Source organism: Acomys minous (genome assembly GCF_964271855.1).
Source record: "Acomys minous genome assembly, chromosome: 4".
Lineage (NCBI taxonomy): Eukaryota > Metazoa > Chordata > Mammalia > Rodentia > Muridae > Acomys > Acomys minous.
This window is the reverse complement of record NC_140486.1, coordinates 108,085,521-108,104,472: the sequence shown is the minus strand read 5'-3', so window position 1 is coordinate 108,104,472 and position 18,952 is coordinate 108,085,521.

Below are 18,952 nucleotides of genomic sequence, written 5' to 3'. Positions count from 1 at the left end.
TTTCAGAGCTGTCAGAAGACTATTAAGTGCCTAGAAAGAAGAGTTTTATAAGGGAGCACGGTGTTCTAGTTAGTTAAAGATACCATATCGACAGATAAAACTGGTGCTTCCTTTGTTGCTGCATTCACAGAGTGATCCACATTCAAAGGATTTATGCCCAGTTTTAAGGAAATAAGCTGAGAGAAATGCCGTCCGTATACACACGGCATGGACCGTCCCTACTTTACGGAGCCATTGGAAGAAAATGATGACTCATTAACTAACACTGTGTTCTTTGTCAGTTAATTGTTCTACAAAATTTATAACACGGGGTTTAAAGCAGAGCAGTGTTTGGCAAGTGCACAAACCTCAGAGGCTGGGGAAAGGTGGTGTGACCTATGTCTTCTCACTGCTTGCAGGTTGTGTTGATGAGCTAAACTTACAAATCCCAGGAAGAGGAAAACCTGTCTCTCACCCTTTAACAAGTACAGAAATTTGTGTTGAAATGAAAACTTCCAGTAGTATAAATCCACACACACACAAAAAAAATTGTAGACACCACTATCTGGATCATTTGATTTTTAATCAACAACTTGTATAAAAACACTGTGAAATCCTACAAGAAAAAGTCAAAGACCTTTGATAGGTGTAAATACAGGGATTGTTTTGTTCTGAATTCATCTACTTTGAGTTCAGTATGAACGACGTGGCATTGACTGAACAGTTAAGGGATTTGCTTAATGTGCGCACGTCAACATATACAACAAGGATGTAGAGATTGCTAACAGCACAAAATACAGCCAGACTTCAAAAGTCAGAGATTATGGAACCAAGTTGTTTGCCAATATATACAGATCTCAAGAATTATACAGAAGCAGCAGCAACAACAACAACAAAGGAAAAAAAAAACTTTAAAGGCATGGCTGTGGAGCTTACATTTAAAAATAACCCTCTCAAACATATTATTAAAACCCACACACATAATACAAAGTTATGAGAATTTTTGTGTAGCTTTCTGGATAAAATACCATACCTATTAGTATATGGCTGCACTCTCTCTTCCCCATGGTGTTAATTATTCCTTATAGATAGTGTGTCATAATTCAGTTAAAATTTTCCTACTTATTTTCATATTTTAATAATACATAACTACCACGTCTTCAATTTTGTTTTTAGTTTTTTCTTGCTGGAAATTGAACTTGTGCTTCTGCCCCTGGAATTTCAGTTCCCTCAGAGTCCATGGTTTCACTACCACTGAACTCCTTCCTCGGTCCTAGCCCCAGGGTTTATAATGAGGAAACCGAGGATTTTCACAGACCTTACATAAGACAACCCAGTAAGGAAGCCGATGGATCACAGAACCCAAGGCTAAATTTGTTTACTTAGAAAAACACACACTTTTAACATTTTCAATTTATATGTGGCTACAGTATACAAAGTGAAATTTTGTAAAGCGTAATTTCCTACGTATGCTTAGAAATATGTATCAAGAATAGCTTTCTCATTGCCTGTGAGGTGATTAACATCAATATTTGGACATATTTTCTGTTTTCTTCGTTTACATAGTTTTTAAAATACACTTATAATTTGTACATTTTGACTATAACATTTTCACACACCATCGGCCTGCCTTTGGACATCTGACGCCCATTAGGTTCATGACTGTGCACGGAACTGATGGATCATGAGGAATCTTTAACAATTGCTTACTCAGCGAGGAGCAGAGGGAGAGACAAATGGATGCAAGACAAGGCTCTGTGTGCCTCTCTGCTTCATATGTGTCTGCAGCCCCCACGCCCACCTCTCGCTCTCTCCTGCGTCCAATGCAGACCTCATTTCTCCCTGTGGAATTTCAGTCACCTGTGGTTGTTTTCAAGCTACCAATATCCTTTGTCTTAGCCCGTTCCTCACTATTGACACCTCATTCGGCTTTCTCTTGTGGTAACTAATTTATACCTTTGAATTCATTTCTGTAGAGCGCAAACAGAGCACCTTATTGAGCAATCCAGATTTTCCTTTTCTTTCTTTCTTTTTTTTCAGATTTGGGTAACAAGTTTTGAAGCCTGACTTGCCTTTCTCCTATTATCCTTCTTCTTTCCCATGTGGGTGCTTGGGTTTATTGCAGTTATTATAATTTTCTTTATTAATTTCTGAGCCAAGGGTAGTATGTCTGCTGGTCAGAGGGGAGAAATCACATTCTTTTGGATGCAAATCCCTGTGTCTTTAATAGTAAATGCAAGTCTGATTCGCAATATGAAACCTGAGCATTCCTCAAGTGGCTGTGTGTACTAAAGGATTTTTGAAAAAAAAATCTATGCTCTTTGGTTTTCTAAAACCCACGGGGGAGGGGCAGAAACTCCATCTTCATGAGCTTGGCTGTCACTGCTCACCACAGCCGCCCCTCACTGACTATTACTATTCAAGTACAATGTGCTCTCACCATCCAATTGCTACTCTGACAATTTCAGGAAATGTAAGTCTTTAGAAAGAAAAGTAAAATCGTGGAGAGCTGAAGACAGTGGCCTCGGTGCTTAAAATGATTGCCCACAGGATAGACTAAAAATAGTATCTATCCTTTGGTGTCTGGGAATCAGGGGTACAGTGAAATAATAATGAGGAAAACTTACCAAAGACTTTCTCCTAGACCAAATGTGGGTTAAGTCCCTCTGGGCCATGTTTTCAGCTGAGCCTCGACCTTAGGATTTTGTGTCTGTCCTTGTTGTGGTTCAAATTTCGCAACCATTTTTTCCCAAAGCAATTGAAAAAGAATCTATGGGCCTTAATCTCTGATTAGTTTGTAATCCTTCAACAAGACTTCTGTTTGGCTAAAATGTGAGGATACCTCTTAATGTTTCTGACCCATTCCAACAACTTCTTCATTCTGCCTTTTAGCTACAAATCTCTGGCTGCTGTTGTTGCCTTTAGAGGTATGACTCTTCTTACCCCCCTCCCGACCCCATCACAATAGTCCAGAGCTATGTTTTAAGCTACCCAGTTTGTGGTCATTTGTTACGGTAACCATAAGAAACAACTACACCAATACAAATCTCAGTCTCTAATGTAAAAAAATTTGTGGAAATGTGCCAAATTCATATATCAGTTCAGGCAGCTTTATGATTTTCTGATGACATATTAATGATCATATTATGAGAGAAAAAGTAAAAACAAGTTATAACTTCTAAACTCAATTTTCACAACTTCCTTTATTCTTGAAATTCTAGTGTGTAGATAAATCACAAGTCATTAAACCATCTCTCGATTTCAAGTATTTGTGCCATTCCTAGCTTTTCAAAACCTAACATATTTCCAAAGACAAATGTCTAAGACAGAAGTGACTTAGACAAAGTGAATGAATATTTTGAAACTGCTTGTATGTTTTAGCTTATTGCTTTCCAAATGCATTCTAGTGAATTGTGTTTTATTATCAAAGTGTAGGAGTACCCAGTTCTTCAAACAGATGTTTATACACTTATGAACGTGTTAAATTGTCATTTGAAACAATATCTCACAAGTTTATAGAGAAATGTAGAATTCTTAGTCTTCCTAAGAAACCTTTTCTATGTTGTTAATCAACTGTATTTATTTATTTTCTTTCTGATCTCTTCATGTACCTTTGCTTAATAAAACAATGTAAAGAGTAACTATTTCTTCATTTAAATTTAATAAAACACTTTAAGCAAATAATTTCTTCTAGTTTTTCAAAAACTAAATAAAACATGTTTCTTATGGGCTTGGAACAGCAGGTTAGTTTCATGTCCTAATAAATTGTATGGCCATTAAGAACACTGACAATTGCAGATATGATTTGGACAATAACAGGCTTAAGTTATTTCCCCCCACTTCTCTAAGGTACAAAGATTTTATTTCTTTTCTTAGAATGGTGATGAAAGACTGGGGATCAATATTTCTTAAATGGCCATGCTGCTTCTGCTCCCTTCTCCAAAGTTCATTCCTCAGTATTTAAAAAAAAAAAAGGTTTGTTATTCATTATAAAAACAAAAGCTCTGGTTGTTTTTAAAAACTTTTTTTATTTGTCTAGTTTACATTTTTTATTATATAACAGAAACATACAGTTCATCAGTTTTCTGCATTTTGTTAACTGAATATTTCTCAAAAGAAAAAATATTTTAAAGAATGTAATGCATAATAATTAATCATAAACCAATCATATTTTTACCATGTAAAGTTATTGTAATTGGAACCATTATTTCTGGAAATGATAGTAGATCAATGTTTAAGAATCTATTCTATAAAAAGAAAAAGCAAGTAAACTTTTGATGAAGTGATGAAGTACACTGAAGTGGCTGAGACCCACTGGATCTCAAGCTGGATACTCAAAGAGTGTTTACATAGCACCAAAGGTCTGGGAGTTATCCTGAGAACCACATGGTCATCAGCAAAGAGAGCTGACTGATGACTTACCTCATTCTATTTATGAGTTCATCTGCTGGGCAAGTTAGCTACATGTCTTGGCTATTGTAAATAAAAGTACAATAAACATGAGGTATGCAAATGTCTTTGATATACTGACTTCATTCATCTTCTTGGGTAGCAGGGTGGAGAGAACAGAAGTTTTTAAACAAAGGGTACAAACACTCTGATGTACAGGATAAGTGAACTTAGGGAATGATGGCAGGTGACGTCAGTCAATAATTGTGTTTATTTTAAATAATTAAGAGTAAAGGAAGAATAAGTAAATTCAGATTTTTCTCATGAAAACGAGGTTAAAGAAGGTAGAATGTTCATTTGATTTAATGTTTCCGCATTATAAATGCATTTAAACACTATCCTAAGATTGGGAGCAATCTTGGTCTTCTCCATTAAAAATGGTATTAATTAAAAAAAGATAAAAGTGCATATTGAGTATTTGTGTTAGTCTTGGCTATATAGAATAGTTTAAATAAATATATTCACTAATTTCAGTACTAGATAAGAGAATTCAACTCAATAATAGAGTAAATTGCCTTTATGACTCTAACAGCTTCTTGCTCATCTATTTTGAATATTTATGCAGAAGTTCTTAATTAGAATCATAGTAGTTCTCAAAACAGCTAAGATGAAATTGTTTTCCTAATTTCACACAGTTTTTATTATTTAAAAAAAATGGTTCGATTCAATCCACAACTATAGCCAAGCTTTTGACTACTTTATTCGGTTCTTTTTCCTACCTCCCTGTTTACCCCATCTCTGCCAACCTCACAACACTAGGTAGGAGAGAGGGAAGGGTACAGGGGAAAGTAGACATAGATCTTGTTAGACTACTTCCTGTTGATTAGGAGCATCGAGTTCTTTAGGGAGAGTTTGATCTTCATAGTCAGGGTATCTCCAACCAGCAAACTAGCAAACAGTAGTAAGAGCAAGCAGCAACCAGCAACAGGAGCGATCAGGGGCAGCAACCTCAGAGGGAGCTCCCACAGGCTCACTTAGGGTTCTCCCATTTATACATTCCCAGGAGTCTCCAGAATTCCAAATGTAAACTACCTTCAGCTGCCAAAATCATGCCCCTCCTAGAGCACGAGACATGTCATAGTCAGTCTCTGAGGACACCTGAAGCACTCTCATATCCCACACCTGGGATCAAAACAAAAACATATTCACATAACATGTCCATGTTTTTAAAGAAGCCAAAATTATCACTACAGTTCCCCCTTTCTGTTGTAAGCTATTAGTTGTGCTGTGTTTGGTGACAAAGTATAAACAGAGACATTTTCAATGAACCAAATGCTTTTTAAGATCAGTGGCCAAGGTTTTCAGGAGACCACTCCTGCTCAGTTCTAATATTTATAATTTTTTCGGGTATCAACAGCTTTTTATATCCTATGGAAACATAAACAAAACTGCATTCCCAGTGGAAAACTGTTGCAAGCTTCAATTCTGATGTTAACACATCTTTATTGTATATAGGTTGATTTAATTGCACAGGTTTTCCCCCCTATAATCCGATGTCTTTCTGCTGCTGTTGTTCCTTTTTCATTAATATGCATAAAATTTAGAGTTAACAAAGCATTATTTAGTCTAACCTCGGGAGTTTTACCTCTTCCTTTTTGTTTTATAAGCATTTATTTTAAAGTTCGATTAGATCTTTCTTTAACTGCTTGCCCTATAGGATGGTGTGGTATACATTTATATTATAATAGGCAAATAATTGTTTCGTCTTACTGGAGATATATGCAGGGGCATTGTAAGTCTTAATTTGTGCAGGCATTCCCATAATAGCCATAACTTCCAATAAATGTGTAATTATAGAAACAACCTTTACAGAACTCGAAACAGTTGCCCATTAAAATCTTGAATATGCATCAATGGTCTGATGTACAAACTTTGGTTTTCCAAATTCTGCAAAATGAAACACTTCCATCTGCCAGATTTCATTTCTTTTGGTCTCCCTGAGTTCACTTCTGGCAGGTGATAGAGTTTGGTTATACAAAGAACAAGTAGGACACTTTTTTTTTATAATGTCCTTGACTTGTTTCCCAGTGATATAATTTTTTCTTTAAAACTTTACTCTTAATATGGTATTTTCATGGAATTTTGTGGCTTCTATTTCCCATTAATAATTGGTCAACTTCTTCACTTCCTTGTGTCAATGGGCCTGGCAAATCTGTATGAGACTGGATCTAGGTGATATACAATGGATAGTTCCTATTTCTGATTGCCTGCTGCAGTTGCATACATAACCAGGTTAATTCTGAATTATCAGGAATAAATCCAGCAGTTTCTGTATACAAAACAGTGTACATCTGGATACCACTTGTAGCCAAATTTTAACTATTTATAGGTACCCTTTTTTTCTTACCCTTCTCCACCCTTTCAGCTGCCAACACTAGATAGAAAAGGGGAAAAAAACGGATAGAAAGAAAAGGGGGAGAAGTTGTCATTAGACTACTTCCTGCTGATTAGGGATGTCAAGTTCCTTGGGGCAAATTAGATCTTCTTCATCAGGATATCTCCAACGAGCAATCCAGAAAACAGCAAACAAACCTCGGCCAGCAAGAGCAGCAAGACAAAGCAGCAACCCAGAAAAGTAGCAGGAGCAAACAGAGACAGCATCAGCTAGGGGAGCAGCAGTTGCTCTCTCTGGGGCCTCTGGCATTGGCATACCCTCTGCAGCATCTCAGAATTCCAAGTGGAAACAATCTTCAGCTGGCAAAGTCAAGTCCCTGCCGTAGCTTGAGACATTTCATTTAGCTGCTGTGGTCAATCTGAAGCAGCCTCATTTCCTACACCTGAGACTAAAACAAAAACATATTCACAAATTTCTGTTTTTTAAAGAAACCAAAAATCTCACTATACACAGCTTCATGTCTTTGTCTTAGTCTTGTTCTCTTGGCTTAACCTTAGCAGAAAAAATGTTCTTAATATCCTTGGGTTTGAAATTTTGGCTCCTTATTAATAATATTCTCTAACCTAAAAAGTATTTATCCAGATTCTATTATACTTATTTATTTTTTAATTCAATATATTGCCATTTCTACCCCTCAAATTCTCGAACATCCCAGTGATTTTTTTTGGTTGCAGTGTCTCTTTTTTATTTTTAATTTTTGGGGTTTTCAAGATAAGGTTTCTTTGTGTGGCCTTGGCTGTCCTGGACTCGCTTTGTAGACCAGGCTGAACTTGAACTCACAGTAATCTGCCTCCCTCTGCCTCCCTGAGTGCTGCGATTAAAGCTGTGAGCTACCATGCCTGGTTTGGTTAGGCATATTTTTTATCCCATAGTTTAAATTCTATTATTGGTTATCTACCCATCCACAGATCTATCCATCTCTGCTCTATGTTTTCATATAAATACATTTTTAGTAAGTATTTGAAAAATACTGGTATACTTGTGTGTAGTTAAATTTCTATAATGAAATAATACATTGCTTTTAATGGCAAGATCATATATTTGCCATTTTTTCCAAGAACTTTGCACAGTGCCTTCAATGTAAGTAGTATTATTTTAAAATGTTAACTGAATTGAACTGTCCTGAAAACTTATAGTACAGAAAACACAATTTCATTATAGAGTACATATTCTGGGGTTGAAGGATAAATAGCCTTAGAATGTGCAACCAATAGAAAATGAAACATGGTGGATACATAGCTCATTATATTAATTACTTAAGTCATATGCTATAGTGTTTTATATATGTGCTTATAAGCATATATAAATCATATCCATATAATGCTATAGTTTAAGAATTCATTTGATGCTGTATGACGCTTAGGCAGTTGAGGGCTACAGTGTTTACCAGCTTCCTTGTTCTCACACTAAGGAGCCCTGTTCAATATTCTGCAACCCAACTACTATACATAACTTCAAGAAGAGACAGAGCTTTCTGCCTGGAGATCAAGCAATTAACGCAACACTGGTTGTCTCTGATTGCCAGTTCTATATTGGTCACCCCTGTGCTGTAACTGGATAATGTTAGATGTTCTATAAAAAGCATGCTAGCAACTTCCAAAACTTCTTCTCACTTCTGGGGTTGGGAAGAAATATGAGCTAAACTTCCTTTAATAACTGCTCTTGAAGATAATTTAAAGTTAGCATCTTAACCTTTTTTTTTTTTTTGTAGCAAGTAGATTAAGGCTTGATAACTCTTCTCTGGAAACTGAGTCAAGGAATCCATTTCCATGGCTAGATTAAGGAGTATGAAAGCGAAGGAGAGATGGGAATGATCAAATGGAAAACCTACCCATGGCGAATTTTTCAAAAGTTGCTCCTGCTACGTGTTCACTTCTCAGGGAGCAATAGATGGAGAGAAAATTCCAGCATGCTAATGATTTGTGGAGAAGCTATGAGAAGGTTAAAAAACTTTAACCTTAAAATGGTGACGATTTTACCGTGTGACTAATTATTGCAGGCCTAAGTTTAAGGGCGTGTTGAGTGAATACCAGCACTGCGGTAAATCCGCAGTTGGCACGGAGAAGCTCTTCGCTTAAGCAGAGCACTGCCACTTGAAGCCAAGTGCACCAAGGATAGCCTTTCATCTGAGTACATCAAGGAACTAATTTTCTTTTTCGCTGTGTGCCTAAGAGCCACCAAATTCACATTAAGTCGAAGCCGAGCTATTCTCAATCAATGTGTCCCTCTAGCATGGCTCCACTACACTTTTTCTGAAGATCATTTCCGGTGTTCATTTATGAGTCTAAAAGTATTTACGTAAAGCACTTAAAAATAGTCTGTTTCTTTGCTTGCTGCACATTGCGGAAGAGTTGCAGTCATTACCGAATGACGTTTCCGGTGCACCCGTCTCATCTCTATATAGCACAGATAATGACGGCTTATGTTAAGGGATATGAATCAGTTACCTGACGAGAGGGCTTTATCTGTACAACTCAGGAGTCAAGAAACACTCAGAGGAAACCATTCCTCGTCATCGAGTTAAATAAAAAGCTTATCAAGAACTAAATTAAGATGGCTCAGTGATTTCAGGGGCAAGCATTGGGTAGGAGGGAATTTATGGGTTAATTCCCTCTGCTGATAAAGGGTATATGAGTATTACAGTAAGTGGAACTGAAAGCACAAAACTTTGTCAGTGTTTGGGAGATATGTAAGAAGCGTGGGTTGTTTAAGCATAAAAAGAGAAGGTAATCAACACACTGAATGTTTTTATTTAAGTTTATTTATTTTTTATTTATTCATTTACATCCCAATTGACTCCTTCCTTCATCTCCTTCTGGTCCCACCATCCCTTTCTCCTTCCCCCTATGCCCCTCCTCTAGACCTCAAAAGTGAGAGCTCTTTTCCCCTATCAACTGACCCCAGACTACCACATCTCATCAGGACAGCCTGCATCCTCTTCCTCTGTGGCCTGATAAGGCCACCCCAGTGATGGAAGAGCAGGCAACAGAGTCCACGGCAGGGACAGCCCATACTCCCCCTACTAGATGACCTCTATGGAGATTGAATTGCCTATTGGCTACATCTGAGCAGGGGGCCTAGGTCCTCCATATTACAATCCACAGACCTAACAAAGCTAAGTAACCAGGAGGACCCTAGGGAGGATGCTTAATTCTCATTCAGAAGGCCAAATAGAATAGACACGGAAGCTGTTGAAGAGAAGGGACAGGACAAAGAGCCATAGAGCTCCTCTGAAAGCCTCCACCCAGCAGGGGGTTCAAGCAGAAGCTGAGCCTTACAGCCAAACATTGGACAGAGCACAGGGAATTTTATGGAATAATTGGGGTTAGAAAGACAGGAGCCCCACAAGAAGATCAACAGAGCCAACAAATCTGGGTCCAGGGGAGCCTGCAGAGACTTTTCTTTTATACACTTTTATCTTACTTAATATTTTTAGAAAATATCTCGATTGCAACATCACTGTAATTCATTTACACAAAACCACACATCTGATTAAAAGTGGAACTATGGTTGGAAACTATCTCTAACAGTGTGATTTACATATCTGTTCATGATTCCACATCCTCCTGTTACTATTTTTGGTATAACTGATGCTATAGAGGTATATTTGGCATCCATGTGCTTTTTAATTCCAAAGGAATTCTCTAAGAGAAAAAAAATATCTGGGCCAACTAAAGATACTGTTTATTCGCTAGTGATAAGTATAAAGGGTGTGCCTCAACACCCCAAAACCCAATCATAACAGTGAATGGTAGCTTGCACCTTCCAGTCCCAGCTCAGAGGTGTCACCCGAGGTAAAGCACAGAGCATGTCCTACTCTTTGCTCCTTGTCCGGTCGGGATTTCATGTTTCTAGATTTCTCTCTCCTATTTTATTCTCCTGCCAAGAACCGATATATTAAGACGTAGACATGATAACAGATTATAAAACACAGGTAAGAAAATCTTGTCTTGAAAAAAGTCACAGTGCAGCTCTCTAAAGATTTTTTTCTCTTCTGAACAAAAACTTGTGTTCAATCATAATAGTTTCTAATAGGAACAAGATATTGGTGCAAGCTGAGCCATTTGTGACCTGTGAGCCGCTCCGACAAGCACAGGGGAGATGCACGGTGAGTCGTGGTGCACGAGCAGGCTACACTTGCTTGGGAAAGGTTAACATTTTTTGAAATTTCAAAACTTCAAAATGGAGCTACAGAGAAAAGGTGTGAGAAAAAGGAAAGAGCCACCCTTCTCTTTAATGCTGTTTCTTGGATTATTGGAAGTTATTTGAATCTGGGCTGTAGTGAAAAGAAACAGGTAAATCTTGGGTGATGGATTTTCCATTGAAAACCAAGGAAATTCCTTGAAGCTTTGGATTGGTTAATAAAACTATTTATTTTTTCATGGCTATGATATACTATCTGACAGAAGCAAAGGAGGAGGAATTTTATTTAATACCATCGTCAGGGGACTTGATTCCTTCTTGGCAGGGAAGGCATGGTGGCTCAGTCCTGGTGGTGAGAGTTCACCTCCTAGCTTTTCACATATTCACTAGTGATTCCTATGACTCTGGGGCTCATAAACACTATTATAATGTCACGAATGTCTGTTTGATTCAGTCACTCATGCACTACTCGTTTTATTTTTTAGATATTGCTATGTGACAAATCATTATGAAAACTTGAGGTATTCAAAGAGAATAAAATACTTTCCAGTGCCACACTCTTAAACAACGGATGTAATAAATGGTGGAATTATTTTGTGTGCACTTGTCTTGGCTAGTTAAGAGAGTTGTGTAAGAGAATCATGGAGCTAGATAAAATTTTTCCTAATCAATTTTTCAGGGGAGTACACATGCACAACGATGCCATTATAAAAAAAAAAAAATTACCACAATGAGTTCACTGGAGGCAACACAGGAGCAGAGGAATCTTGTCTGTATTGTTGTGTTTATCCCACTAAGTCAAAAGTGGCCATCACAGACCACAGTAGCCTCAAAATGTGTCATTATTATTCAAATTTGGCTAGATACATGTTCTTCATGAATTTAATTTATGATCTTTTAATCTGTTTGTTGGGGCTTAAATGATCATAAGACTGTAGTGAAAACTTTTCATACAATCTACTTGGGGAGATGGACCCTTATGTGTGCTCAGTACCTAGTGGCCAGCCTTGAAATCATGTACAAACACATAATAAGATACAGAATGGGCAAGTTGTATTTATATATTCAGGAATGCATATATATGTATACATAACAACAATTAAAGAAATGGAGGCTATGATTTGAGAGAGAAAGGCTTGAAGGGAAGAAAGGGAAGGAAAGGCATGATGTAACTCTATCCAACTTCCCAGAATAAAATTAAGTAAATAGTAAGAATCATTACTCACAAAAGGTGACTATGTTCCAAATGTCACACACACACACACACACACACACACACACACACACACACACACACACAAAACAGTAACATAAATTCAATATTCCATTACTGTAAATCAAGTGATATAATATGCACTTACATAAAGAGAAGTTGATGTATAATGCAGACTTCTCACACTCTTTACTTAGAATCCTAGTCAGTCTGTGCTGGTTAGAGGAGTGAAGTTCACTGACAAAATGAAAGCATGTCTACATGAAAGACTTAGCATGTTAAGAACAGAAGTCAGTATGCTGAATATCTATCTGCCTTCCATGTTCACTACCACAATATTAATAATAACCCAACATAAAAAATCAGCCTAAGTGTCTGTCAATAAGTAAATGGATTAAAACATTTTATATATATATAAATATATATAAATACACACACACACACACACACACACACACACACACAAAGGAGAATACATGCAGATTTAAAAACAATTCTGTCATACATGTAATATAGATGGATAGATGGAACTGGAAGACATTGGATTAACTGAACTAAACCAGGAACATAAAGATCCCTACCCTATGGTCTTGCTTAGATGGGGAGGCTAGAAAGGTCAACTCAGAAGCAAAGAGTGAACTGGTCGTTTATAAAGGCTGAAGACAGAGGGCAAAGAATATGGAAGAGGGTGGTGAGCAAATGATGCTCAACTTTACCTAGACTATAGAACTAAGATGCTTAGTTCCAGTGCACTGTATGAAAATCACAGTTAATAAAACATGCATTTTAATATTGCTAAAAGAGATATTATGTCCTTATTAAAACATCACAAACTGCTGAAATAATGGCTGTCTTACATTGGTTTACTATGCTTAATTTCACAGTTGACCCCATACATTACACACAATTATTTTTAAATTACTATAAATGCCAATGAGTATCTAAAATGCAGTGGGTTTGTGCATTTTTCACTATAGCCTTTAAAATGTCAAACTTTTAGGTTATTGGTGAGTTCTTCAATGCATATCTCAAAATAATGCTAATATAGAAAAAAGTACACTCTCATTCATAGCTTCACTATGTAGCTTATTAAATATGATGGTTAATTTTGCTTACAAGGATATTTATCACAATTCTTAGCATTTATTTATTTCCAAAATATTACTAATATTAATGATAATAATGATAATTAATAATGATTAGTGATACTAAGATTAATGCCCCAGGCTGTGGGGTTTGGATATGAGATCTCTTCCTAGTTGCTGAGAGCTATCGTCTGACTGTAGTTCTACATCTGAGAGAAAAGATGGGACAGAGGGAGATAAACAGGGAGAGAGAGAGAGAGAGAGAGAGAGAGAGAGAACACCAGAAAGAGGAGGGGACAGTAGATAGAAGAGAGAAAAAATTTTTAATAATTTAAAAGCTTACTTAATAACCTAAAAGTATAATCAGAAACCACACTCCTCAACACACTGTAGGCTTCAAGAATCAAGAATATTTTAAAGAAAATAGTAACATAAAAATATTATTGGCAAATATACTTTACATGAGATATTACTCTTCACTCAATAAATATTTGATAACTACTTGGGTCAATAAAAATCTGTCTAAACAGATTTGACTCCCATCTATGAAAAGTATAATACAAATGACATCTAAAAATAAATACTGTTACAGCACCCAGTTGTGAAGTGATTTTATATTAACTTTGAAAATGTTTAGAAACAATATATATATAAGTTTTATATCTATTTATATATAAAATATATACATACATATATAAATAATGTTAATATTTCTCTATTGGAGCTGGAGAGATACAAGTTTGGAAAGCGTTTACATTATAGACACAAGAACTTGATTTTATTCTCTATAAGATACATGAAAGGAGTGTCTGGACCTGGTGGAGCGTGCTTCTCATTCTAGACCCAGGCAGCCATTGACCAGTTAGCCTAGCCTATTTGGCAAGTTCTAGGCCAATGAAAGACACTATCTCAAGAAAGAAGGTGGATAGTGTTATGCCCAAATTTTGAGAGACTCCCTGAACAGACCACCCCGGAACCAAGTCCAAACGCAATGGCAAGGAAGTCTTTATTGCAGGTTCGAACTCGGACCACACCTCCTATGCACTGACATAGCAAATGTAGGGAAGTGGCCTTGAGTCTCAAATGAGAGGGGTTTTTACAGGTTTTAGACAAAGAAATGGGTTTTACAGTATATGATTGGATGACATTGGGCAGAAAAGTTGCAAACAGGAAGTTACAAGCCTTGGCGTTTCATGGTTGGGTAATAGGTGTAGGGGGCAAGTTGACCTATAGAAAAGACTGGTTGAAGCAGTCATGGGAGCATTAAGAACTTGGGCCTGGCTTCTCCTAATTGATTGTTGCTATGTGCCAGTCCAACTGCTGGTCAGCTTGACCAGCAGAGAGTATATTTGGACTTTCCCAAGGTGAGCTGATTGTGTTGCTAAGGGAATATTTTTCTGTTTAGACTAGTTCGTGTTTTTTCTGGAATCTGGGTTCAGCCCTTGGCTAGGTTTAACACAAAATGGAGTTTCTTCTTCAAAATGGAGTTTGTCTGGTCCTTACAATAGCATCTGAAAAATGACGCCTGAGGATTGACCTACTGGGTCCACAAGCATATGAGTACATGCATAAATACATATGTTCATACATATATACATCCATGCATGCATACACTAATCTAACATGCACACACAAACACACATACATAGTCACAAAATAACTTCTTGCACTTCAAATTTTTCTGATCTAATCTTTATATATCTGTCCTTTGAAAAATGTATGTTTTTAGGTAATACAATATGTGCATGACAGGTTTATGACTTAGTTACAGTTGCTACATGCTTTGAAATACAGAAAGTATGAAAAGTACACGTGTTCTCATACGATCTGCATTTGCTTGTTTTACCTTAAAAAAAAAATAAGGCTTGAAATCTCCTAAGATGGGCCTTTAAGCAAATTAAATGAAAGCAGTCAACTACTGTTTCTTACCAAATATGATCTAGGTTATATGACTTCCTCATGACTTCCAGGTAATTTCTGCTAAGAGAGTGAAATCATGTGAACATTAGAGTGGGCCCTTTTTCATATTCTGTATTTTTTTTCTTCTTTGTGCTCAAAGACGCTTGTCTCAAATCCCTAGAGTGTCATTCGAGTGCTGGAACCAGCAGTTTGTCATTATTATATATTTCGTATTAAAAGAGGCATTTTCTGCACATGGCAATAGGAGTGGTGGCCTACAGTTTAGGCTATCTGGGAAAGCAGCCCAGACTATGAGCCTTAAAGTACTAAATGTGAATACAGTGAAGACATTATAAAAATGGCATGAGACCAGGGACCACACACTAGCACCGGTAGACACGCATATGCACAGGTGTGACTGTGGCGAGAGTTTTAGTTTTTTACTACACTTCCCTAATTTGAGTACCCAATCCCAAACAGTAACTAGACTCTCTTGTATATTTAGAACCACTTTTTGTATTTTGTATACATTTGTGTCCATCAGTTCATGTGGTGCCATGAAATTTTAGCTGAAAGTACGCTGGAGGTTTGCAGATGACTTAATCTTCAATTAGATAGAGACCCTAGAGAAAATACCATGATGGTCTACTTTGAGTGCATGGAAACTTCCAAGAAATCCTATTAAAGCATATGTTTCATTTCAAACAAACTTTTACAAAATAATGCAAATGTGTTTTCATTTAAATGTTAAGCCCGTAATTGGTTATCAAGTGGTCAGCATGAAATCATATACACACAAGAAACACTAAAGAGCCTCAGAAATGTATATATACATACATATATATATATGCATATATACATATATGTCTGTGTATGTATGTATGTATGTATGCAATAATGATCATCAAAGAAAAAGATGCCATGAATTAAGGGGAATAAGGAGACATGGAAGAGATTGGGGAAGACACAGGAAGGATAAAAAGGAAAGAGTAAAATGATGTGGTTGTATTTCAAAATAAAAACATCATTAAGGAAATAAATATAATGAAGATAATAAAATTCATTTGTAGGTCTTTCAGTTTTTAAAATATTCTTTTTAAATATTGACTATCATAAACAAGTCTGATAATTCAACCGTCAGCATTTTGCACTGCTCATATAATTTGCAGGAAAGCATGCAACCGTTGCTGAGTGGCACAAAGCTGTTAGCTGTGTGCAGTGAGGTCTGCCTGCTCTTAGGATGTGGGCTATCATGTGGACCATTCACTTCTTTGTTTCATTTTTATTATTGTAAAGCACCGGTGTTAGGATCTTTCCAATTATAGGAAAAAGGACGTAATGAAGTCAGCTGATAAGAATTTATTATTTGCATGCCTGAAATCAAAGACACTGAGTGTGCTTTCTGGGCCTCAGTCAAATGAAAAACTTGGAATAACTGGTTGCTAATAAATTAGACAAAACAAAGACAGTGATGGAAGTGAGGGTTCTCTCACCTCTCACACTGGTGACTGCACCTGACTTACAAAGACTACCTTGTCAGTTTCTTCATAAACTCTTCCAGACTGCACTTATAATTCATATTTCCGCTTATCTTTCTGGGAGATAAATTGCTCCAAGAAAGAGAAGAGATTTTTGTTTTTATTAAAAAAAATTTTCATACAATATATTCTGACCATGGTTCCCCTCCCCCAAATCCTTCCAGATCCTCTCTACCTCCCAACCCACCCAACTCCACACCTCCCCCTCCCTCCCTCCCTCCCTCCCTCCATTCCTCCTGCGCTCCCTCCCTGCCCCCTTTCAAAATAGGCAACAAAAAAGCAAACAAATCTGAATTAAACAGATTATTATTTATTATACACAGCAGTCTCACCAAACAGTCCCCCTCCTTTTTTTTTTCGGATTTTTGAGACAAGGTTTCTCTGTGTGGCCTTGGCTGTCCTGGACTCGCTTTGTAGACCAGGCTGGCCTTGAACTCACATCAATCCACCTGCCTCTGCGCCCGGCGACCAGTCCCTCTTGAACAACCCTAGTCTGCAAACATAGATTGTCTGACGATAATGACAATTGCAGTGTGGCTGATTTAAGGTTGCTCTTTGAAATACACTCAGCTGTATAAGTACCACACACTGACCGGTTGTACCCTGACACTATTCACAATCGTCTGCGCCGCTCACAGACAGGAGCCTCGCTAGCATAGCTGTCCTCTGAGAGGCTCCACCCAGCAGAAGCTCAGACTCACAGCCACACAAACACTGGAAAAAGGGTAGAAAGTCTTGCGGAAAAGTGAGAGTAAGGATAGACGGACCTGGAGGTGACAGGAGCTCCCCAAGAAAACCAACAGAGTCAACTAGGCAGGGCCCAGAGGGACTTGTGGAGACTGCAGTACCAACCAAGGACCATACGTGGACTGAATCTAGGCCCTCTACACAGATGTAGCCAATGGCCAGCTTGGTCCTCATGTGAGCCCTCTAGTAAGGGGAGCCGAGGCTGCCTCTGACACTGACTGTGTTGCCTGCCTTTTGATCATGTCTTCCTGGCAGGGCTGACTCTCCAGACCACAGGGGAAGAGGGTGTGCTTAGTCCTGATGCGACTTAAAAATCCCTTTTTCTGAGGAATAGAAATGAGAAGAGTGCGGGGTTAACCTGGATAAACAAATTAATTTTTTAAAAAAAGAAAAAAAGAAATATGCTCTGCTGTGAGGAAGGTGCTGTGCCTGAGAACCTGTGACGTGTGATCCATTCAAAAGCAGTGGGCATCATCAGAAACCATGTTTTGAATTTTGTATTTTTAACACTTCTCAGGCAAGCACTTTGCCACTTTTGTTGTTCTAGCCCCTCTAAACGAAGTTTTTCTTTGATTGGAAGACCTAAAGTCTCCATAACGGTTTTTTCTTAGTCCTTCATATTGCTTAAGCCTTTGACCAATACGTCATTTCCTGATTCTTCACCTTTGAACCTTACTGCCCCAGTCCTCCTTCCATTTTATTGTACTTGGAGTTACCTGTCCTTCCTCTCTCCAGGTGTCCATTTCTAGTTTCCTGGCTTCCATATTTCTTTCTTTTCACTGTTGTTGTTGTCATCGTAGTTGTTGTTGTTTCCTGGTTTTGCTATTAGAGTTATACTGACTTCATAGGAGTTTGTGGCCGCTCATTCTGTCTCTATATTTTTAATGGGTTACTAAGGACTGTCTGTAGACCTTCAGTAGTTCAAGTCAGTAAAATGGTCTCCTTGTTGGCAGGATCAGTAGAAAGGAGCATATGCACAGCAGCAACACTGAAAATAGTTTTGTAAGTACTTGGACTATTTAAATCTACAAGTTCCTTTATTTCTGTTGTTCACTTTAACAGCACATACCACTTCTGACAGGAGATTCAAAAGCTTTTACACAACTTTGAGTCTTAATTTTTTTCCCTACAGGAATCTTATGTTCTCTTATTCTAATAATAATGCTCGCCCTCCTAGGGAGGCAATGAGGAGACTCAGTGAGGAGAAGGGTAGTATGCTACTCTGTGCTAGGTTGAGTCACTTCTTACCTAAATGTGGTCATTTGGGTAGTCATTACCTGCTAAATGATTTTTTACCAGAACCTTATCATTATAAAGTATGGTATTTTCTTTAAATCACAAGTTGTTCTTTCTAAGCAAACAGTTACATTTGATTGTATAAGAGGAAAAAAAAAAACTCATGGGAAAATGTTCTCTTTTCATGAATTCAAATTATTTTGAAGGCTACAGGGCACTGAGAATTATCTTCCTGTTGGTGAGCACTTTTGAACCTTCAAAATGGAAT